This window comes from Anser brachyrhynchus, assembly GCF_964034855.1.
Source record: "Anser brachyrhynchus genome assembly, chromosome: Z".
Lineage (NCBI taxonomy): Eukaryota > Metazoa > Chordata > Aves > Anseriformes > Anatidae > Anser > Anser brachyrhynchus.
In genome coordinates, this window is record NC_137697.1 from 34,734,544 (window position 1) to 34,760,119 (window position 25,576).

At 36.1% G+C, this 25,576-nt stretch overlaps 1 long non-coding RNA gene across 1 annotated transcript in view; it reads left to right on the forward strand.

Annotated features, from left to right (window-relative positions):
• Positions 1 to 1,095: 1,095 nt before the first annotated feature.
• Positions 1,096 to 25,576, forward strand: part of LOC308185775 — a 39,362-nt gene continuing 14,881 nt past the window's right edge. The window contains exons 1-2 of the long non-coding RNA XR_013943747.1: positions 1,096 to 20,229; positions 21,016 to 21,117. This is a non-coding gene — a long non-coding RNA (uncharacterized lncRNA). The remainder of the gene's footprint in view (positions 20,230 to 21,015; positions 21,118 to 25,576) is intronic.

The following is a 25,576-nucleotide window of genomic DNA, read 5'->3' on the forward strand; positions in this document are numbered from 1 at the left end:
TTTGTTCAAGTGAAGTCACGTCACATTTTCCTTTAAAAAATTGACATCCAGATCAGATGCTGCAAATTATTTCTTTTCCTGCTATTTTCTCATTTCTTTGATAGGTGAGAAGAAGGTCATTTAGGAGCTTTATAACATAGTCATGAACTTTTATTACCAGGGTCATGTAATTCATGCCTTGATACTTGCTTAAAAAACAGAGGGGGAAGAGGGGAAGAGTCATGTATTTTAATTAATGTATTGAATTACTTGAATCAAGGTGGAATAATAGCAGTTTTATAGTCTTACAATTTTATAGTCCTATTTCAGGCTTAAAGGAGTTTTTCTTGTTTGTTTGTTAGTTTGTTTATTTTGGTTTAATGAGTTTAATGAGTGAGAAATTTAATTTAATATAATATAAATTTAAATAACAGATCTTAGTGCTTGGCTGGTAGACATAGTCTTGCTTTACTTTGCTGATAGAGGTAGTACAGAACAGCTGGAGACAATGCAACTGCAGAACATGGTAATTGTCAGAAAAGATTTATTTTGCAAGTACTGCACACAAATATATGCACTAATTAATACTGAAGCAAAATAATAGGTGGATGCATTTCTTGTCTAGAGAGCATAGCTTCCTAAATGCTTGTGTGTGTGTTATTCTTTTTTTATTTTCTTGTCTTTTTTTTGTTTCTTCTCATTTTCTTTTTCCAGATTAGCATCTAGCAGTCAGAACCAGGTGTCTTTTTCTGTCTGCCCTTCATTGTTGGTGTGGTATGTTGAGTACCAGGAAACTACTTAAATATGGTCCAGAGTATCTTCCATGAGTTGCAGCAGGGATCCCACGATTACTTTCACTCTGTAATACAATAATGTCTGACTTGTAATATGACGATCTTTGTTGCTAATATCCTTTCTACACACAATAGTATATATTTTTTGCCTTCCTTTGGAAGGGTGCCTCGGCCACCCTGTTCTTAATCTGCTTTTAAGCATATATAAAGGGTTGCATAGAGTGGTATAGGTCTAAAATCCCAGCCCCCCAACCCCCCCTCCCCCAACATTGCCAATAAAAGCATAAAAACTCCCTGTAGCACAGCTTAGACTATGCATGACTTGGTGACTCAGCATCTCCTGTAGTGTAGACCACTGAGATACAAATGAAAGTTAAATGAATCTATTATTACTTAATTTAAACAGGGATTTTAATTATTTGTCACATTTTGAAAGGTAATCCTTTATTTCAGATGTCACATTGTTATTCCTGAAATATTATATTATGCTATCACCTAGAAATGACGTAAGGTGTTGTGTAAAAACACTCCCCGTGGAAAAAAGAAATAATTTGACTTACAATTTGAGACATGGAGAAGGAGAAAATAAAATTTAATACTGGTATGTTGATTACGGTGAAGAGAAGTTCAAGTTGTCATCTATGCTATTTGCAGAGAGGTTGTGGAGTCTCCTTCTCTGGAGATATTCAAAACCCGCCTGGCTGCCACCCTGCACAATGTTCTCTAAGTGATCCTGCTTGACAGCAGGGTTGGACTAGGTGATCTTCAGAGGTCCCTTCCAACCTTGGCCATTCTGTGATTCTGTGTTCTGCTATGGTTTAGCAAAATTAAAAATAAAAATAAAAATTCCTCAACCAACCCTCAGTTATAGTTTAATATTCTCAGGAGAAAACCAGGATAGTTGAGGTCACTTTTAAAATACAAATTTTTTCACTTTGCAGAAGAAACACATCATTAGTGCAGAAAAATGACCCAGTCTTATAAACTGCTGAGTGCATCCTGATGTTTGCTTAATGTTGACTTCACTAAGACATGAGAGTGTCTATATATGTATGTATGTGTGTGTATACGCATATTGCAGCATGAAGCCCTTATGGAAAACCGTTTATAAGTGACACAAAGCACATACAGGCTCAGGAATATGAATGGATGATACCCTCCTTGGAAGTGCTGAATGTGTTCAACCTCCACTGGGTACACTGAGATGGTTGAATACAGTATATCCTTTTTGAAATTTGAACAGGAGATGAAAAGTCTTTTTTTCCTACGTTTTTTTGGGGGAGGGATGGGACACTAAAGTACCCACTGAGTGTAACGTTGACTTGTGTTGAGATAGTAATGACTGTGTAATCAATTTGTGTCAGATTATAGCAATACCGGAGTATAATCCTACATGATGACATGAGTATAGCATAACTGAAAACTACTGAAAGCTCAATAGTGTATGAAGAAAATAAGAAAAAATTACTTAGTGGTTGCTTTGCCAACTTCTACTAATGCTTTGTGTGCAAGGTATTTTCATGTCATATGACAAAACAGGTTGTTTAATTATCTGTTGATAAACATATATACAGGGAAGAGTGACTTTGTGCAGCCATACCAGGTAATTGTTCCTATTGTTCTCTGACGTTTTTCCTTTAAAAGAAGTCAGTAATTTTATAGTCAGACTATACTGATGCATTTTTATGCTCGATAGTGCTTATGTTGTACAGTAATAGAGTGAGATCATATAAAAATATAGATACATATAATATCAATTTATTAAAAGCATTTGCTTTCCCGCGTGTTTAAATTAATTAAGCATTTTTTGTTCTTTTGTTATTAGCTTCTTCAGAGAAGAACATCACATTCTCCTGAAAATATATGTTCTGTTTAATTGTAAATGTAGTAATTTCAGCTCTCATCCCTCAGCAGTATTTGGGTTGCTATTTTAGAATACTTGTAACCGGGAAATTGTTCATAATGTTTATCAGTCAAAACTGTTCCTTCTATTTATATGCCCTAATGCAGTCTCCCTAGATTAAAGTTATGGGTTAATTCTTTATTGTGGCAATCTGTCTGGGGAGGCTTCATGATGTCATCAGTTTGTTTCTCAGGTCTGTAACATGAGAAATTTATCACATACACAGATCCTGCTCTTTTCATCAGAAATATTGCCACTTTTTGGCCTATTTGCTGCTTTCAGCAGTTCATTTTCTGTCTTTCATTATCTTCACACCTTCTGCCTCTTTCTGCATATTATTCCCATTTTTCTGTTCAAATGTAGTACAACTCGTTAGTATAACTCCAGATAGTTTGATCTGACAGTATTTATCACCTCTCCTTTTTAATCTAATGAAACAGTTTTAACATCCTGCATGAATACTATCTCACCTACTTACTTTTTATCAACCTTGTGCAGGCCTTCTCGCATCATTCATGAGGATTTGACAAGCTGCTCTTGTTTTTAGCACAAATGTTTCTCTGCCTCTGTCAAAGACCACACTATGCTAAATCTTCTTCCCAAGTTAGTTTAGAAGGATAGTATTCAAGCTTTCAGACACAACTGTAGTCTTTTCTCCATCTGGATCTTTATAAATACATAGACAGATCAATTCCTATTTTTATATATTTACTTAATGTGTGTCTTTTATTTTACCATTTCTCAGATTTTCTCTGACCATATGTTCTGTGGGGAAGGACAAACTAGCCCTCTAGTATTTGTACAATATTTGGTGTTCTGGGGTTTTAAAAATAAATACGTGCTTGGCAGTGCCCGCACGTAAGAGAGAAATCTGGCACCAAGCACCTACAGTTTAATTAAATCCATTTTATATTTTGTAATGAATTATGCAGGGACATGAGGCACTGAAAAATGGAAGTGCTACAGTGACAATCTCTAAGTTAGCAAGGCTGCTATCAAGCACGTATTCCAATTTAGGATTAGTGCATTTAAAATCACAGAATCACAGAATGGGTGAGGTTGGAAGGGACCTCTGAAGATTGTCTAGTCTAACCCCTCTGTCAAGCAAGACCACCTAAAGCACATTGCGCAGGATGTTATTCATGAGGGTTTTGAATATCTCCAGAGAAAGAGATTCGGCAACCTCTCTTGGCAACCTGTGCCAGTGCTCTGTCACCCTCACAGTAAAGAAGTGCCCCCTCATATACAGCTGGAACTTCCTGTGCTTCAGTTGGTGCCCACTGCCTCTCATCCTGTCACTGGGCCCAACTGAAAAGAGTCTGGCTCTATCCTCTCGACACCCTCCCCTCAGGTATTTATACAGAATGATGAGGTCTCCCCTCAGTCTTCTCTTTTCCAGGCTAAACAGGCCCAGCTCTCTCAGCCTGTCCTCGTACTCCAGTTGTGCTCCAGTCCCCTGATCATCTTTGCAGCCTCCTCTGGACTCGCTCGAGTAGCTCCATGTCCCTCTTGTGCTGGGGAGACCAGACCTGGACACAATACTTCAGGTGTGGCCTCATCAGGGATGAGTAGTGGGGGGAGGTTCACCTCCCTTGACCTGCTGGCAACACTTTTCTGCATCATGGTTTTATAGGCCAAAACACTTTCTTATTATAACATCCTGGTTATAAATACTTGAGCTTGTATTTTAAAATCAAATGATTAATCCATCCACTGGAGCTATTATAACTGTCCAGCAGTGATACTGTCCCTCTGAATCAGAAAATTCAAAATGAATTAATTTTGTTTCCAGTTTTCCTGATTTCACTTTCAAATTTTTGCATTTTGGAGCATGTAGGAGTAGAGGTTTTAATATGAATACTGTATTTAGAAATTCTTAGATTAGATTCCCCAGCTATAGGGAAGATATTTAGGCCTGACAAAAACAGACAATACTGAGGATGGGGCTTTTAAATTGATTTCCTGCATCTTTGGAAAATTAAATGAAGTTAAGAACTGTCTCACAGGAAGTGAAATACCTGCTCTGACTGAGGCTGGAGCTCAGATTCTTGCATCAAAGCATCATTTTGGATATGATTGATAGGATTCAAGACCAAGAGACAATCTAGATGCTGTTTTGGGTTGGCTTAGGTCCATAAAGTACCTTAACAACTCCTGCAGATGGTGGACCATACTCAGAAAAGCTAAGATCAAGTGGGATTTATGTAAAAAGAAGGAAATTTAAATTTAATATTTCAAAGATGACATATGGGAGTTATTTACTTCTCACGGATTACACAATATCATTTCAAATTACAAATTAATTTTTTAATGCCATTCTTTACCTTCAGTGTATTTCAATTCTATGATCAATCTTAACTATTGCCAGAGATATCATTTCAGTTGAAAGTACTGATACAACAAATATTTCCAACTTGAAACAAGTGGGAGGAAAATATCTTTTAAATAACTTGAAAAATTTCAGTAGTTTTTATTCCTGTTTCACACAAGTTGCCATGTCTCAATGAAAGTAACGTAAACAAGACTTTCTATTGATCTCTTATTAGCTTTTAGTCATTTGCTCTTCAATAGTCCCCAATATGCAAAATAACAATAAAAGAAAAAAAGACTCAGGGCAAATGTGGGTGTATAGGAAGGAAAACATGACTTTTTTTTTTTTTTTTTGAGATCTAAATGCACAGAAAGGAAAACACCTATTTTCAGCAATGTTGTAGCAAAGATACAGCACAGCTGAGAATGGGCCATCTACTTACTAGAAAGGGGGACTAAGTGCAATTCAAATTTTCAGTTAGAAAAAAGTAATTTCTTCCAGTAGATGAAAAAGGCTCTTCAGGGTTTTATATTTTATCCCTAAAATAGAAGCAAATAAATTGCAATCAAGATATTTATTTATTTATTTATTTGTTTGTTTGTTTATGCTGCTTATCAATGCCTTTGATGAAATCAGTGCTAACCTAAAATTTAATAAACACATTCCGGTGATGTGCTTATTCTTAGTTTAATAATATGTCCATTAACTTATGAGCTTTTTGAAAGCAAAATGTGAGATGTGGATCAGAGCAAATGATCATTTCGTTGAACTTTTTTTGTCATCTCTAGCATAGGATATATGTTAGGAAGTATTTTCTTATGCATAGATGCATTTAACCTACTGTTTAAATGTCATTCCTTGGCTGATGTTCTTGTTACTTCCCCTCCTTAAAAGCAGGAGCAGTGTCTATTCTTAGCTCTTTAGGAGCAATAATTAACATTAATTGGTGAGTCATATAATATTCTACTGCAAAAAATAAAAGAGAGACTTAACTCTTCTGCCAATTGAATTGTTCACACTCTAAATACTACCAATGTTAAAGTAATCTTTCTAATATATCAGTGCAAGCATCCGTCTCCAGTTAATGCAAACTGTCTGAATTTTGAGAGTGCCAAAGAGGCCTCTGTTACTGTGAAGGAGCACCTTTCCCATTCTCACCCACGTAGCATACCAGCATACCTCAGAGCGGAGGGGGCCCTTCACTGAACAACCCAACCACTTGTGCAGGAGGTTGGTGGAGATGATTGTGAGTACAGTCTGGTCTAGCAATGTATGACTATCATCCCAAAGTTATAAGAAAGTTTACACTTTCATGTATGTTTAAGAAATTTTTGTCCTTCAGCTGAAGTTTTATGAAGATGTAGTGGATTGCAGTAGCAAATTCAAAGTACTGATTAAGACTATTTAGAAGGCAAGATTGTGAATATTGGCTAAATACATATTATGCAACAATCCTACAGACATTATATTTCTGCATATCCAAATTTTTAATTAGTTTATATGTAATATCTCAATTCTGTTACTTGTTTATCTGTCAGATGATGTCTTTAATTTTACTGCAATTACAAGCATCCAGTAAGAATCCACTGATTCTATTTCATAAAAATTACTCATGTTGCTGCCATCACTTTGATATGTTTCTGAAATGTATAGTCTGTCTTAGTTGCATAAAAAAGTTGTATAACTTTTAAAAACTGAAAGATAATTATCCTTTTGGTAGTTATTACTTCTGAAATAAACTGCTTTTGATGAACCTGTACTTTTGATTTAGTACATTCTTAAAACAGCCCTGCATCACAGAAGGAAAGGAACTAAAACCAGAAATTTGGATAAGCATAACATATGCCAGACATACATTTCAAACCCCTGAGAAGGGTATTTAGTATTCCTAAGTATTCTGGATAACTTCTGGAAATTACAGCTATGAATGCATAGGAAACCAAGATGTGTTTGCATCCATTTGCAATTAATGAGAGAAATATTCTAGGTTTTTATTATTATTATTTATTATTATTATTTTTTATTATAACATTTGAAACATTTTAGGGAATGCATGCTGAATGAACTGATGAACTACTCTGTAACATAAATATGCAGTGATCCTGCAGAATCTGTAGTGATCTAAGGACCTATTCAGTGTTTACTGGAAGAAGAGTTTATATAATAGGCACATGAATATGTAAAGGACATGTGGAAATAGCATCGGTTCCTGGCATAATTGCCCATTTTCAAGTTTGAAATTGAAGTTGCTAAATAATAAATAGTAATTAGTAGCTAAGAATAATTGAAGTAGCTAAATAATAATAATAAAACTAATGACTTGTTGTAGACTATAGGAGTGATTGTGCTAATAACTTAGAAATTTTGAAAAAAAAATCAAAAAACTTATAATTTTTGGGAGGCTGGGAAGGCAAAAAATATTATCAAGAGAAAAGCTGATAAAGCCTGTTATCCCTGTGAGACAGGTATCAAGGCATTTGACCTAAATAGCATTGAGCCAACAATAAGAAAAATATAGCTTTGTATGAAAGTAGTATAACTACTACTACTACTGCGATGCTCAGTATTGAGTGCAATTGTCTTAGTTCAGCTCTTCCCAACAGAATTTTGGTTTACAGGTGCATTTTCTGAAGGTAGTTTGTAGGACTGAGAGATCATAGGTGGAATAAGTTGTCTGTGTATAAGTTGTCCAACAGAATTGGGGGTTCTCATCCTCTTATTGATACCTAATTTCGTTCTGAATGTCAAGTAAAAGCAGTTTGGCTTCCTTCACTTGGATTCATAATTTGGATATTATTACATGTATTCAAAAATGTATTCTGAGAATCATATGAAACATATCCAAGTAAATTTATTTGGGGAATTGTACATGCCAGCTGTTTGACTTGGAAGGAAAGATTGAGAGAGCTGGGAATGTTCGGCTTATAGAAATCAGATCTTGTGATAGGTGGGTGGACCTCACCAATGTCTATAAATACCTGAAGAGACAGTGCAAAGAGAATGCAACCAGGCTCTATTTAAGTGGTGCCCAGTGATAGGACAGGAGGAACTGGGCACAAACCAAAACACTGGAGGTTCTGTCTGAACATCAGGATGCACTTCTTTAGTGTGAGGAGCACTGCCAGAGGTGCCAGAGAGGTTCTTCAGTCTGGACATAGTCCTGGGCTTTAGGAGAACCTGCATGACAAATTGGAGATTGGACCAACTGGAGGTTGTAAAGATCTCTTCCAACCTCAGCCATCCTGTGGTTCTGTGAGGCCACATTACCAGAGCATTTTTGTGGTGTTATGGGTTTCGCTGGTGAGCTTTGTGATGACCAGTCAATAATATAGTGTAAAGGAGAGCTTTTTTTTTCCCATTGAAACAGGTTTTGTAGGTGATATCCTTGTGGTAAGAAACAGAAGCTGTTTCATTAGCAGGCATAGTAACTTAGCGAAGATAAGTTACTATGTGTTTGAGGGTGTGTCTTTACTTTGAGAGGGAAAATGTTTATATTTCTTGTCTGAAAGATTGTCTTTCCTTCCAACTTCATAAAAACTCTTCAAATACATAGTTTGTCTCCCTGTAAACCTTCTCTTGCTACCAAGATTCCAAGGGTAGAATAGACTATCTCATTACATTTCCATTTCCATTTAAATCTTGCTTTAACTTAAAAAATAAAGTCTCGATGATTTCTTGCAATCTAGTCACAGCCATGAATTTTCTATTAACGTATCAAAAGTTTCCTGTTTACAGATTGTTATGTTAGCTGTTTACTAGTAGAAAGGAAAAATTAGACAAGAAAACAAAACCCAGTACATTGTTTGTTTGTTTCCTATTTCTTTTTCTATAGCTGAAAACTTAAACATCATTTGCTCTGTGATAAAGGTTTTGGTTGTGAGTCTTAGGTGGCAAAATGGAGGAGTGTATGATCTTGACATCTCTTCCATGCGAAAGCCATGTTGTTGACAGCCAATTTTAGATAGTTTTATGTCGAATAACTATATAATTTCTTATGTGTAAAAACCCAAGAAATTAATATTCTGTTTAAAGACTATTGACCAGACACTATCTGATTAATTGCTAAAGGATATACAAGGGTGTCACGTGGTACATGGGTTAAGATACCCTAAGTAAATGGGAATCATTAGAATTAGGAAGATTTTCCTTGAAGGAACTTGTTAATGAAATTTGAAGTTACTGAAATGAAAGTAAGCATTGTAATTTTGTATGGAGTAAAACAACATATTTTGTATGAAAATATAAGATGGGATGAGGGAACGGCAATCACATAAAATCCTGTAAATTATAGTGATCTGAAACTCAGTAACAACTGACTTGTGGTTCTAAAGGCCAATGCTGGCAGCAGCATACTGAGCTAGATGGATAATTGTGGATGGAAAAGTATGGATACTTTTTCAGAGGCTTTCGGTCAGAGATAGGGTGTTTGCGACCCCTTCCAGTGACAGAATGACACTCTTTCCACAGATTAATCAGGTGTCTGAATTTCAGTATAGATGACAAAAATGTGCGTCATGAAAACTGAGTCAGTTGACATGACCTCTAGCTTCCTTTAACACCTGTGCCATTCCTTTGCAAAGAAAAGTGCTTTTTTTATCCAATGGAATGAGTTTACATTGACTGTAGTGCCCTCCTGATGGATATATGTAAACAAAGGATACATCTAATCTGCAGATTAGGCAGACTAGACTCTTAATGATCTCATTCTAAAAAATGTTGTGAAGGCCTTCTGAAGTAGTTGATCTGTTTTTTCCTTCTGCTATATAACATGTGTTTGCCAGGACAGTCAGAATTTGTGGAGACAGTGCTGTTCTCAGAAGGGACTTTGCAGCATCCCAAACTTGATGGACATTTCCTGTCTTCATATACATAGAGTAAGGCTGGGGTATATCAGACCTTGCTTAATCAACTGGATAGCTCTAGTGCATCCTGACTGTCTCAGACTTCAGGGTGCTTCCTCCTGCAACCTGTCATTGTCCTTCAACTCCACTTGGCAGTGGTAAACAGCTGATATTTCTCTCTTTTTATGTGAAACCTGTCAAAACTAAGTAATGCTACCCCCCCAAAAAAAAAAAGAAAAGAAAAACAAGTGCTGAAATTATACGTTTTGATGGATGAGATTTTACATGCTTAATTAAACTTTGAAGATGAAAGAATCATAATTTAATTTAACAATTTGTTATTAATTTAATAATTTGTTATTGCCGGAAGAAAAAAAAAAAAGCTCGTTAAACTGTTCACCTGTTCAAGGTGAAAAGGGGAAAGGGAGCTGTACCAATGAAGCTGTATTTCAAAGTCACGGGAATTTAATTCCCTTTTCCATTTCTTCTCATAATTTCTTCAGGGAATGAAACTATTTCAATAAGAACAGTCTTGGGTAGAAACGGAATCTAAACACTGAGGACTAATATGTGTATTTTATCCCCTTACCATATAATGGGTTTTTATGTAACAAAAGATAGGTAAAATGGGCTATAATTGGCCACTTGGGAAGATCCTTGGCTTTCTTTGTTTTCTATACTCAGTTATTGATTAGTTATTCCTGATAGATAGCTGAACATAAGCTTCCCCCCAGCCGTTTTTAGTAGATGCTTTTCTTATTTGGGTATCTCAATTTTATTTGTTTTTATGAGAGCATACAAATGCACACTTACACACACTCACAACTAGAATACACGTAGGAAAAATGAAATCTTGTACTCATTTTTTTTTTTTTTTGTGAGTTTTTACCTTTGCTGAAAATCTGAGTGACTGATACCTTGACTGATCAGTTGTGCACCTGCCTCAGTCCCTGCCAGTGGCAGCAGGCAATGCTGTTGAGAGACAACACACAAGCACAGCCATACACACTGGTGTCAACAAATGGATCATTTGCATCCACAGCTATCAGGATTTTGTAATCCTCAATCCGTGCTCTCCTCAGCTTTCTCTTTTCTAAAAGAATAGTATTTTCCTGTTTAATGTATCCTACTAGGGCAGCAGTTCTGTCCCCTTTGTCTTTTTGTCTCTCTTACCATTTTCTGGACATCTTTTGACTCTAGTATTATTTTTGCTGAGTTTCAAAGAACGCAATACTCAAGAAGTGGGCAAACTAAGGTTTTATATAGTGAAAAAGTAGTGTTTAATGTTCTCTTCTGGTCATCTGTTTTAACCAGATGAAGGTCACATTTTTATGTCTACTCTGAAAGTCATTGACAAAATTTTTACCAAGAAACACAGCCAAAGGTTTGTTCTACCTCCACCTGGCACTGGGAGATAAACATTCCTTCTTTATGTTAGACATATACTTTTATATTTAAAAAAAAAAAAAAAAAAAGCCTCTGAAAGAAGAATAAAATAATTAGCTCAATGAGGGAGGTATATCTCCTTAAAAAAAAAAAAAAAAGGCAATTTTATTTCATCAGAACCCATATTGCCCAGAAGAAATCTGGGGAAAAAAAAAAAAAAAAAAACACCAAATGAAATCTATAATATGCCCTGCTATTTCAGCTGTCTCAGAAACAGCATAGTTCAGCCAGCAGAGCAATTCATGTGTTTGCTCAGGAGAGTGAGAACCTTGTCATTCAGTGCCTGTAACATCTATACCTTAAAACCTGTGTTTTCCAAAGGAAAAAAAAAAAAAAAGGCAAATAAATGCTTTTTGCAGCTTAGTCTCTGCATTTCTTCATTTCTTTATCACCACGACAGAGCTCCAGAAGGTGAGAACTGAGCCTGTAATAATATACAATTGTATTCTAAAAACTACTGTTTGCAACATACTAAAATGTGATTAAAAATGGGTTAGAACTGTTTTTTGATTTTTCCACCTTGCAACTAGAGTTGATAGAATTACTTTTTTAGTGAAGAAAGATATGAACTTGCATTTCTGTAGTACAATTTCTGAAAATATTTTCATAAATAATATATGTTATTAAGGAATTATATTAAGTTTATGTGAACTAGAGCTTGTATTTCAGTAAAATTTAAACTTCAAAATCAAAGTTCTTTTCCAGAGTTTAATAATGTCCTACACTACCTTTTAAATATATATATATATATATTTATTTATTTATTTATTCATTTTCCCTGAAAGATTTCTCAAATGAAATGTGACACCACTGGCTATTTCTGTAACTTCTCTGTGAGTCAAGCATGAGGCATTTTTAAAACATAAATACTGTTTTTAAATTCTAAGCTTAAAATGATTCAGACCTGTAAAATGGTTTTAATTGAATAGTCCACTGGTGTTTTATACAATACAGAAAATGTTGGGTACTTGTTGCAGTAATAACAGATAGATTATTTAATTTAAAAGCAAAAAGCATATTAAAAATGAAAATGAGCAAAAATAACCAATTTAATGTGCAAATTAAGACAGCAAAACTATTTGTGTTGAACTGTGATGAAATAGTAGCAGTAGTTGCTGACAACGTGCATCCTGAATATACTGTTGTAGTATACATTTATTTTCTGCTTAGGAATTGCAAGGAACACAAGAGCTAAGAAGGAATTTTGGTAATGTTTTAGTCACCGTATTATTTTTCTTGTCAGAGATTAAAACATAACCAATAACAAACAAAAAAAGCTCAAAGCTTAGATTTCTTCTGGGTGATGTCTTATGGTAAAAACATATAGAATCAGAAACTTATATTGCACCATTTGCTCATTCTTCTTATAACAGGGAGTTGAGTTTTAATCTCAAGCATACAGTTGTCTTGCAAGAACAGTTTATAACCTGTAAGCACATATAAATGTAACTGAGACTGATGGTCCTGTGAGGTGGTATGTGCTTAGTGATGCTAAAAGCATGTTTCCATAATGAAGTAGTCAATAGTTTAAGACTTTTAGTGACTGAGTATCTTGAAGTGCTTGTCAGTTTTCTGAATGCTGCTGATACAGTGGGAATGGTGATGCAGGATGTAGTGCATGGGGACTTTATGTCTCTTGGCGTGTGTCATAATGAATCAGTATGAACAGGAAATGATTGTGGCAAGTCAGGGGAATTAAAGGCCTCTGCAGGAAAAGGAGGAAGTGTGGCTTCACAAAGAAAACACAAAACTGCAGAAAACAAGCATGAGAGTGATGGTCATAGTTACTGCAGTATTGTCTTCAGTGATCTCATACATTTCTTCTGGAAGGTGTTCTGATTTGGCACGTGTCACTGAGAACACTGTTGGGTCAGAAGCACCTCTGCCTCTCCTTTCCCAGACAGCTGTATTTCTCCTAGAAATTCTGCTTAGGGTTTTAAACAAGTATTGGCTGTTTCACTGTGTCTCTTTGCCTTTCCTAACTTTTGTAGTGGGGAGAAAGTAAAGGAAGTAAACATGGCTTCCTCAGTAATTCACTGGCTTTCTAGGAAGAAATAGTGACTTGACTGTGCAAGTACCAGAGTAACCTAGCCTTAAAGTTGGCCTCGCTCTGAACACAAATTTGGATAAGATGGCCAATGTCTTCAAACCTCTGTGACTTCATGAGCTGTTTACTGAATAATTTGAAGAAGCTCAGGCTGCCTAAAATTGTGTCTTGTGTACAGGCTCACTTGAGCAGCTCCTGCTTGTTAAGAGAAAAAACAACAGCCTGAATCTTAACAGCATTTTAGAATATGTGTCTGAATTCACCAAAAAAAGAAAGTGAAATCAAATCATTTGATATAAGGATGGACAGGATTGTTTTTAAAATACAAGCAACCCTGTTTAAAAACAGCTTGGAGAAGCTGTCATGCAAAAAAAGTTGACAAGGTACAAACGTTTTTGTGTGTGTATGTATGTGTGCATGTATTCAATTTCTAGTTGAAAAGATACCTTCTTTTCAGAAAAGATACCGCTTTTGTATTGTATATACATAAGAAAAGGGTTAATGTCTGATTTTGTGTCATGCTAGTTTTGCTTACAGCATCTTTTGGCTTGCCTAGAAAGATGAAATTCTTTTGGCTAATATTTGCCTGTGTTACAGTGACTCGAAGCAGTCATTATTTATATAAGTGTGCATTAACTTTGATAGCTCTAACAGAGTTTTGCTTATAAGATTATTTATTTATTTATTTATTACATGAACACATGTTAAATTTTAACAGATGTTTTTTGTCAAATATTCTGTTAAAGATTCCTGCTCTGGTCTATTCATCTGAATACACAATGTCCTAATTAGAGACTAACTAGAGACTAACTGTTCTGGGAGTTCGTCTAGTCAAGGCACAATGTAATGTAATCTGAACGATATAATTTGGATGGTTTTGGACTCACACTTCACTTGTCATCAATGTATTTTAATGAAGTTAAATTTTCATATCATCTTTCTGGGATAAAATAGGAGTTTTTCCTTCTGGGTACAGTTTATTTGTTCATAATAATTCTTAGTATTTTGGATACTTCAGATAGCCAGGTAGTAACTGTTTCTACCAGTGCTACCTCTAGATTTATTTATTTATTTATTAATAGTGGAAATCTGGCTTGGGTAGATTTGTCTACAATTTTAGGTGGAGGAGGGAAGAGAGTGGCTGAAGCTCAGGGAATATATCTACAAGAAAATAGATGTCTGAGAGCCTGTCTATGCTGCAGGCTTCTCTCCAGTAATAAGCCAATGTACCTCCTTGACTTCACCACCACCTCTTGTTCCAGCTCAGAAATCCTGAACTACCATGCTGGCACCACACTAGCATGTTGTTACCTCTAGAGTATTGCAACTATAACTTGTCCCTTCTAACAATTTATGCGCTTTCCTTGAATTGTTCTGTAGCATGGTCGCAGCTGTTGAGCCCAACAGCAAGTGCAATTGAGATGTATGAAATTCCAACAGGAGGTCCCATGTACAGTACCTGCGGCATGGGAACTATAGGTCCTATAGGGTAGGAACTGGTCTTAACCAGCCAACGAGTCAGCTTGACCAACCAAGTGTCACTTAGGTCCCAGCACCCGCTGAAGCTTGTGTTTTACAGAGAAATGCTGATATATACACTTATTTTGAGGTTCAAGCTAAACTGAACTTTTTGCCTGACGTGACATGAAAAATGAGGCTGTAAAAGGATGATTTTTTTTTTTTTTTTAAAGCAGCTAATTTTCAGGTAGATATGTACTGTGTGTATCTGTGTGTCTGTCTGTACCTACACACAATATATAAACTTCTGTTGTGGGTGGTAAAATTATCGCATAAAATACAGGGAAAGGTTAACATAGACTAATTCAGATCTGCACCAGAAGATGAAGTTTGGTTGCTTTCAATGGTACAAATCATTGAATGAAAAACATGTCTCTGAAGCCTTTATAAATAGAGATTGACAGACTCCACAGCATCAAACTGTGCAATTCTCTGGATAGCAGCTCTCCCAGGTCCCCTCTTGGGCATGGTACTGGAATAGAGTATTTATGGGAAAGAGCTGAATTAATATGGAAATTCCCAAACAGTGGTACTTGATGTATATATTTTATTTTTTTTTAATATCAGAAAAAGTATTTGTATCTTTCTAAGATGTTAACACAACCCATTTATTTATACCTTCTTTCAATATGCTTTGTGCTCTGCAGTGGATGGAGGGCTGGAAAAAAGGATAAAGGGAACCTCTAGGAACATTTGAAGTATCCATATTCTCACATCATAGGGAACACATTCTCACATCACATAGAACACAAAGGGATATGGGTTGAATCTCAAATTCTAACAAATGATTTTATATTTGAATGGCTTTGCTTATAGGATTTAGAGTAATTTACCTTCTGCTCTTTATCAAATAGCACCTTGTCCTTCTCAACTCTCATTTTTATTTTGTTGCCTTTTTCTTTATATTCCATTTTGTACATACTTCTGACTCCCTTCACAGCTACTCCAATGCATACCTAACTGTTCTTGGAGTAAGGAGCTTGCAGAGTGATCAACATTTAAAGCACTGCTGCTTACTACTACCTACTCCCCTTGTCCAGCTTTATGGTGCCTCCATCCTGACCACTCTGCCAGTCTTTCAGGCTTGTCAGCTGCTGGGTAGGCGTATAAGAAGTGCACCAGCTGTATGTGCTTGTGGCTCACCCACAGGTCTGTTATCCTATCCAGAGTTAATAAGCATGATTAAATATCCACCTTTTGTTTCTCTGCCTCCTCCTGCTGAGTCAAAGTCTCCTAATACCCTCGTTCTCTCTTGTTTATGCTGTTTTATACCTGATACTGAGCCTTTGATTGACATTTGTACCCACCCACTTCCCTACTGTTGTCTGAGAAGCAACCTCCACAAGTCTGTAAGTGCAAACATTTAGCCATCTTGCTTTTTCTTCCTTTTTGTTATTTTTTCCTCCTTTTCCCTTACTCTCTCACAGACCATCTCAACATGTATCAGATAAACTTAACATTGAATATCTGTGTTTATTTTTCTGTTTAGATATATCTAAACAGCATAATAAAAAGAATAGTTCCACAGTCATAGAACCATAGAATCATTAGGGTTGGAAAAAGACCTCCAAGATCATCTGGTCCAACCATCATCCTACTACCAATGTCACCCACTAAACCGTGTTCCTAAGCACCATGTCCAGCCTTTCCTTAAACACCCCCAGGGATGGTGACGCCACCACTTCCCTGGGCAACGTGTTCCAGTGCCCAGCTATGTAGATAAGTTCCCATGATATTTCAGATAAAATCTTTCATAGATGCCTACTGAAGTATCTTGGGAGGTTTGAAATTCTGACTCAGTTGATGCTGTTGTGAAAACAGAAACACTGAAATGCACTTGAAATTTAGAATGTATATGCATGTATATCTCTCTCCAGTACTTGAATATATTGTCCCTCTGTCTTCTTTTTCTATGCTGAATTAGAAAAGATGTATTTTGAGAATATTTTTACAAAATCTGTTAGAATCTCAATGCAAAATGCTAGTGCACCAATTTCATATGAACTGCCTGGAAAATGAAAGCCTACTCCTGGAAGATTTTTCTTATTCCTACTGGAGTTTCTTAAGAGTCTTGCTGTAACTCAGTGTAGACATTTATGTCTGTGGCAGAAATACAACCCATATTAACATGCTTTTCTGTGGCAGAGGAATTGTTGTCTGCAAAAGAAACAGTGAGATCTCATGAAGAATAAGATCTATCTGTCTATTCCCAATAAAATCGTTTTGTGCTGGCTTATTCTAGTGTAGTGTGGCAGATTCTTCTTTAAAAGAGTAACTTCACTGTCAGATGTTGACTTACTAGATATTTGGGGTCACATGTTGATAACCAGACAAAGTCTCTTTTGTGTAGTGAGATAAATATTAGTCTGTGCTGAAAAGAAAATATGTCAATGGCAATGAATTTATTAGGGTTTTTCTTTTTGGTCTTTTTGGTTGTGTAATGCAGTGATTGCTCTGAAGTCCAAAACCTTTTGATTTCTGAAATGACAGCTGTTTCTCTGCATCTGATCATGATACTGTAAATGTGTTGTGCTAGATTTTCTTTCTGATGTAGATACAGACAGTCGCTTGCATAATCCCACTCAGTTAAATGATACCCAGATAAATGATACCCTCACCATTTATCTATACGAGCCCACCCTGAATTTTTATTTAGGAGAACACCCTATAGATTCCTACAGAAATCCCCTGTAGATTTCAAATGAGGAAGAAGAAAGAGCCACAAGAGTATAAATACTTTCAATTATAGGAAAAACAGAAGACAAAATTCTACTTTCTCAAAGATGCATTTAATTTTTGTTTTGATTTCGTTCAGAATATTATGGAAATGAGAATATGTCCTGAATGGATGAATTTTTAGATGATCTTGTAATTACTGATGTATTTCTATATGCTGCAGCATACAAAACTGTAACATTTGCAGCTGAATTTTTGACATATGATTATGTCAGGCAATCTTTTTTTTTTATTTTTTTTATTTTTTTTTCACCCTGCTCCAATAGGCTAAGGAAAAACAAAGTTTCTAGGGAAGCTGATACTTAACAAGCTCAGGTCAAATTAAATATATATTCTTAAATTACAAAATCACTTCATTTTGACAACCTAAACATTTTTGCTGTATTTTTCATATGCCTTTCAAAACCAACTTTAAAAATGTTTTGTAACACCCAAATGAAGGAAAATAATTAATGCTGGGTTGAATAAAGTATTTCTAGTAAATGGAAAACATAATTTTTACTTTGCCACTGAACTCAGGCAATTTAGGTGTCAATGACAGACCTATTAAATTTGTTAGCTTCACAATAGTTTCGTCTGATACTATGTGCTAATCAGTCAGAAGTGTAATCTATTATGTATCCATGTTTACATGACTGCAGTCACGTCCTTTTGAATTCACTTTTTTTTCTTTCACTTTTCAGAAGAAATGATGTGGTCCCATGAGGTGCAACTTAAGTCTGAAGAAAATACAGAATTTGTCTCAGCTTGTAATGGATATCAAAATTAGTATTTTGTGGGAACTCAGTTGAGGAAGAGATACATGCTCACTTGAGCAGTGTTTTGAATTCTTTCTCTAGAATCTGTGATTTGAGATGCAGGATTAGTTAGAACTGTATAAAAAGCATGTAGTGGAGCATCTTGAGTTAATTAGTACTTCAGTAGTGGGTTATGAAGAAAAAAATGTTAAAAAATGGGTGTTTGTAATGTCTGTGAAGTGCCACAGAGTGCAACATAGTGAAACCCAGTAATTACAAAGTGAACTGAAGACCCCTGAAAATTAATGTGCCCACATTGTGTATGCCCATAGCACAAAGGTAAGCCTTTAGAATATTTAATGCTGAGATAATAAACATTGTAAAACACACAAAAAAGCAACAATAGTGTTTTGGTTTTTCCGAAAATGCTGAAGACCTAACTGTTTGAGTTAGTATGCCGTGTTCACAGTGAATTCCTGTTGTTCACAGCCCGTGGCTGCTGAAAGGATGACCTCTGGCTAAAAAGATTAAATCAAGGAGCCTGAGAAATATATATATATATATGTACATATATATAAATATATATATATTTTTTACCTTACTTGGAAGCATTTAATATACAGGTCTGCTGCCTGCTTTTTTTTTTCTTTTTTTTTTTTTTTTTTTCTTTCTTGGGTAAGTAGGGCTTTGGATTGCATTTTGCTACTTTAGAGCCACTGAGGTCTCTAAGTTTATTTTAAAAGTCAATTTCTTCTAAAAGTCTCATATAGTTGTGTAATGTTCAACAACTTCCTGAAGGTAATTAATATTGAATTACAGAATGTAAACAATCATGGAGGAACATTAACTCCAGGGTGATCATTTGTTCTAATTTGAGTCTACACTCTTTGTAAATAAGCAGATTGATCTTTCTTAAGAAATCTCATTTCTTTATCATCCATGTAAATTTTATATGCAAATGTCTGCAATCTAAAAGCAGCTGGAAAATTACCTTTTTAATCTCATACATAAATGCTTCATGTTGTACTACAGATGGTGTACTTGTTTCCTGCTAGACAAGTGCCAGTATAATTCGTGTCTTGCAAACTTTAGAAAACTTCTGTTTTGTGGTGAATATGGTGATAATGCTGGTTACGTTCTCTATAGCTGCATTTAAAGTTAGGTCTGGGGCAGATCCCAGTACATTGCTACATTCTGAAGGACTGACAGAGTGAAGGAAATGCCCTATGGTCATGGTCCCATGGCATTCTGCATGTTCTCTTGCAGTTGGAAAGAAGGGGACCCTTACTGCACTTGATGTAAATGCTTAAGTCTGAGAATAGATTAGGGACTGAGAATTTAAATTCTCAAAACCCAGTGTACTGTTGGACTCTGGCTCATTGGCTGGAAAGAGGTCCATTCAAACACTGTTTTAGTCCTGTCTTACTGCAAGTGGTGGATCAATCCCAAAGTAAAGATAGTGTTGGGGTTGGGTTCTGAAGCCTAAAATAAATATTAACAGTTTTCCTGCGTGCATGTACTTCATACTGTTTTAAGTACTACTTTTCTGTCCTACCATGAGTAGTATGCCACGTATTTTCCAGATTCTGGTTCTGATTTTTCCTTACATATCAGCAAGGGGGTGATATGATGGTTAGATTGTTCTGAATTATGTTTAAAGTGTATTTTCCACAACTTAGAAAATTTTGGACATTAATATGTTAGAAGTTCATATTGAATGTAATATTTATTCAGTTAACTCTTACTGTATTTTGAGTTGTCTTCATTTTTTATTTTTTTTTCATTAGTGCTTGCTCACATGGTTTTTTGGGAATTCAGTATTTTCAAAGGATGAAGAGATTCATTTTCTCAATACTGTATAATTTCACAATCTCTCTTGACTCTAAAATGCATACTTCATAATATTTGAAAGAAAAGGTAAAAACTTTTTTTTTTTTTTTTTTAGGATTTCAGTAGTCCTATGAATTAAATTAGAAACATTGTGAAAAGTGCAAATGTGTAATTTGCACTTTTTTCAGATTTAACTTTGGTAAATTACCATAGAGTTTAAATATGGAGAATTTAATTTTCTACTGATATTACTGAGCTGTGCCACAATTAATTAAATTCATTGCTGTTGTTGTGGATTGACATCCTTATAATGTACTGCATAATTAGGCTTTGATTCACTAAATGTTAGTACTTGACAGAGAGTACTTTTATGGTCATTATGCTTTTTATTAGTTTTAGCTGAAGTCTTTTAGCAGTAACTCTTATAATACTTCCCCTGCAAAGCCTCTTTTAAGTAAAAATTTACCCTATTTTTAATCATTCTGGTAATGTATTCCTTAGTTAATCTCTTGTAGAATGCTTTCACAATACACAATTCCATGGTTATCTGTCTGTAGGGACATAGATTCTTATAGTCCAAAATTAATGACACAGATATGGGTGAAAAAAAATGAATCAAATCCCCATAAAACATTTTTTTCTGATGGTCAGATTACCCATTCATAGGTTTACTTATTAATTACTTATTAAGTAATATATAACACTGAAGACAATTCTATTAACATAATACAAAATATAAGGATATCCAAATTCTTAAAAAAAAAAAAATGCACTCAAAGCACAATTATCTAATTATCTGATTGTCATTTAGTTAGGATAGTAGGTGTGGCTCAGCTTTTTGGGTTGTGATTGTGTTTTTACCTTCATATTTAGTGCAAACCTGATGTATGAACTTCTGAACTACCGGGGAGATCTACATGCACACACCCTTAATTGCTGGGAGTGGAAACACAAGGATGCACTTCAGTCTGGCGTGTATGTCTGTTTTAGTATATTGTAATATTACTATGCTATCAACCTCCTGTTTTATATTGAAATTAAATATTAAGCATTAAATCACTACTGTGGAATAAGTAGAAAATGTCTGATCAAATGATGATCGGGGCATGCTCAAGCCAGGCACTGTCATATTGCAGATAAAAATAATTAGATTAAAAACGCTGTCCTTTTCCTAAGTCTTCACATTATCACAATTATGAGCTTTCATGTGAAGTGACTGTATTTTTCACCTATACTCATAACACATGACAATTTTAATAGAATATTCAAATGAGATCAAACTAATTCTTTTCTTTTCCTTTTTTTTTTTTTTTTCCCTCAATGATTTTATTCTGGTTATGCAGTCCTCACAACATAGTTCTGCACACTGAAACTCAGCGAAGGCTGGGTGAAGTGCCAAGACATTATGTCTGTTGCTGATATAACTTTATCTTGGTTCATCTAGTTTGTAATCTTGGGGGAAATGGATTCCATCATCCTTTTTCCATCCATCATCCGTCATTTCTTTTTATGATAAGATCACCCACCTAGTCGATCAAGGGAAACCAGCTGATGTGATCTTTTTGGACTTCAACAAAGCTTTTGACACGATTTCCCATAGGATCCTACTGGACAAAATGTCCAGCATACACCTAAACAAAAACATCATGCGATGAGTGAGCAATTGCCTGATGGGCAGGGCTCAAAGGGTTGTGGTAAGTGGGGCCACATCTGGCCGGTGGATGGTCACTACTGGGGTCCCTCAAGGCTCCATTTTAGGGCCACTCCTCTTCAATGTTTTTATAAATGATTTGGATGTAGGACTAGAAGGTGTTTTGAGCAAATTTGCCAACGACACCAAACTTGGAGGAGTTGTGGACTTGGATGAGGGTGGAAAGGCCTTGCAAAGAGATCTGGACAGATTGGAGAGCTGGGCGAACACCAACCACATGACCTTTAACAAGAGCAAGTGCCGGGTCCTGCACCTGGGACGGGGCAGCCCTGGCTATAAGTACAGACTGGGCGACGAGATGCTGGAGAGCAGCCCTGCAGAGAGGGATCTGGGGGTTGTGGTTGACAGCAAGCTGAATATGAGCCAGCAGTGTGCCCTGGCAGCCAGGAGGGCCAACCGTACCCTGGGGTGCATCAAGCACGGCATTGCTAGTCGCTGGAGGGAAGTGATTGTCCCGCTCTACTCTGCGCTGGAGCAGCCTCACCTTGAGTACTGTGTGCAGTTCTGGGCACCACAGTACAAAAAGGACATTAAACTGTTGGAGAGTGTCCAGAGGAGGGCGACGAAGATGGGGAAGGGCCTAGAGGGGAAGACATATGAGGAGCGGCTGAGGTCACTGGGCCTGTTCAGCCTGGAGAAGAGGAGGCTGAGGGGGGACCTCATCAGTCTACAACTTCCTCGCGAGGGGGAGTGGGGAGGCAGGTGACCTATTCTCCATTATCACCAGTGACAGGACCCGTGGGAACGGTGTCAAGCTGAGGCAAGGGAAGTTTAGGCTGGACATCAGGAAGAGGTTCTTCACCGAAAGGGTGGTTGCACACTGGAACAGGCTCCCCAGTGAAGTAGTCACTGCTCCAAGCCTGTCTGAATTTAAGAAGAGATTGGACTGTGCACTTAGTCGCATGGTCTAAAATTTTGGGCAGACCTGTGCGGTGCCAGGAGTTGGACTTGATGATCCTTATGGGTCCCTTCCAACTCGGGATATTCTATGATTCAATGATCCTAATACTCAGTGTCCTTATAAATGCTTACTCTCACCTGAGGTTACCATTTACATATATCTTTGGTTGTGGACATATTCTGATTTCACCTAAATTACACAAGAACTCCTGTACAATGCATCTGACGAAAAAAATGAGACACTTCATGCCCTGGTGATTTCCTGAAACTTAACTTGTGTTTACACATAGAGGAACCAGCACCATCTTGCTGCAAATGTATTTTTGGACTCCCAGATTCCCTGTCTTCTTTCCTGCTTTGTACTAGCCAGATATAATAGGAAAGTTAACATGTGAGTGGCTGTTTACTGTTGGAAGGAAATATGGGCTGAAGGAACTAGGCTGTCATATTTCCTTGAAAACTAGGGAAAAACATTCAGTAGGAGTACCTGGGGAAGGAAGGGAAATCTTAATTTGTATAGCTTATCTCTGTCCACCTTGTGCCTCACATGGGAAGAAGGATAGATCAGTCTCATAAACTCTTATTACTTTCATTAAGTATTGTGGCAAATTCTTGTTGCAGCTGTTGGTGGAGACCTGAGAGGCTAGCCACTGCAAACTGGTAGCAGAATGTAACTAACTTTACCTTTTCCAAACAATATATGTTGTGTTTTCTTTTAATTCCAATGATTTGTATGAAATCATTTGCAAATCTTGATATATGAAATTTTTTTTACACTTTGGGAATATTTTTCTTTTGTCTGGTTAATAGTGCAAATGTAATTAATTCAAATACTTGATAAGCATATTAAGTAACAGAGCAACCCTCTTAATTCCTACACTCTCCGTGTGTTGCTGTAGAGCATTACAACCTGTGTTTCAGAACCCATTAACCTCCACATACATCTGTTGTTGGCATGCTTGTGGGCACCATTCCTGCTTTTACCAGAGCCTGCTGTCGCTTTATATTACAGTGACTGTCTCCTTCCCACACTTTACTTAAACGTGTCATTCTTCAATATTATGTAATAAGGACATACATGCCTTTTCCTTCTAATCTTGAAAAATGTTTTTATTTGGTCTGTTTTCATGATGAGCCAAACAGAAATTCATTTCAATGCAACTTTCTATTGTTTTAGACTTCTTTTCTTTAATTTCCGTTTTACTTATGCCATGTCATCTTACTTTAAAATGCAATTGTACATTTATTTATATATTTACAGCTGGGAACACAATCTTTAAGGGCTTTTTCAACAGGTGGAGAATGTTAATAGTGAGAAATTCTAGTGAACTCAACTGCCATTCAAGGTGCAGTTAGGCATCCTGGCCCTCTGGCTTATCCTCCTGTTAGATGTTTTCAGTCTCTTCATGCTAATAATTTGCTTTTTTTGAATAAATCTTGTTGCCCTCTGCATTTTGTGTACTGCTTCAAAATGAGTAGTCATCATATATATACATATATATATATATATATATACACATATATAAATATATATATTTCTTTTTTATGGTGCTGTAGTTCAGTTTATAAGTTTTTGAAGAAAAGAGCTTTAAATTTCAATATGTTTGCAGTAGGATCCTTTTCTAAATCTTTGCAATCAACTAATCTACATCCAGTATATTTCTCTATAAATGGTAAAAACTTAAGTAATTGAATCGTAATGTTTTGTTAGGAATTACGTATACACTCAGAGTTAGCCTGATTTTTTATTATTTTTATTTTTTAATGTGCATAAAGCTTTTAAAACTAACTTGCATTTTCTCTTGATAAACTAATTTCATTTTAGGGAAAAAATAGTGATGTATTTGATTGGACTGAAAACTAGAGGAAAAACATATACTTTGCTTTTTGATGAAATGCATCCACCTAGAAATTACAGAGACTAGAATTAATATTTATAACTTTCATATTAAAAAAAATTGAATGAGGGACCAAAATTCTGGCATGTGGATTTCCCGGTGAGCCACAACACCTGAATTTCCACTCACCTACTTTTCAAGGTAAAACAGTTTTGGGAGGGGGAATTGAGGGTTTTCACAGTGCCTCACACCAAGGGTTTCTACACAGAAATGGTGCTTCTGATGACATAACTTCATGTTGCATGGATTTTTCTGTTCCCTTGTGCCCTACATAGCATCCAGTGGCATGAGCACTTCTCTGCACTGTGGTGCAGAGCACAGCAGTTCATGTCAAACTCCATGCTGGTATTGAGAATGGGTTCATTTTTGTGCCACTTTATGCCAGGATAAATGCCCGTCAAAATCAGTTTTGCCTATGGTGTTTTTTTCCAATCCTGACACATTCGGTAGATGTGTTGATCATGCACTTACGTCCCTGGCAGTGTTTTACCTGTTTCATGGTGTGTTAAGGGACTGAGATTCTTAGGGAAAATGACTATTAAAATTTTTAGTTAGTTGGAGTATTGTCTCTTTTCTGGGTAGTTCATCTGAAACAGTCAAAACTAGCCACACAATGCTTCCCCTCAATCTGCACAAAAATTTCTGCAATAGCTATGCTCTGTTAAAGTTTGTAATTTAAGACCAAAAATGCATCCAAATGATGAGCTTTTGTCCTACATAATAAATGTGAGAATTCACATTATTACAGAATGGAAATATGAGTTTTAAATAATTTCTCTTTGAAATTGCTTAGTATCTTTAGAGAACTTAAAAAAAAAAAATCCAAACCAGAGATAGTAATTTAGATGGCATGCAATACAAACAATGTTTTTGTAAGATAAAATATACCTGTTCCCTAAGAAGATTTACTGGTGACACGTATTGT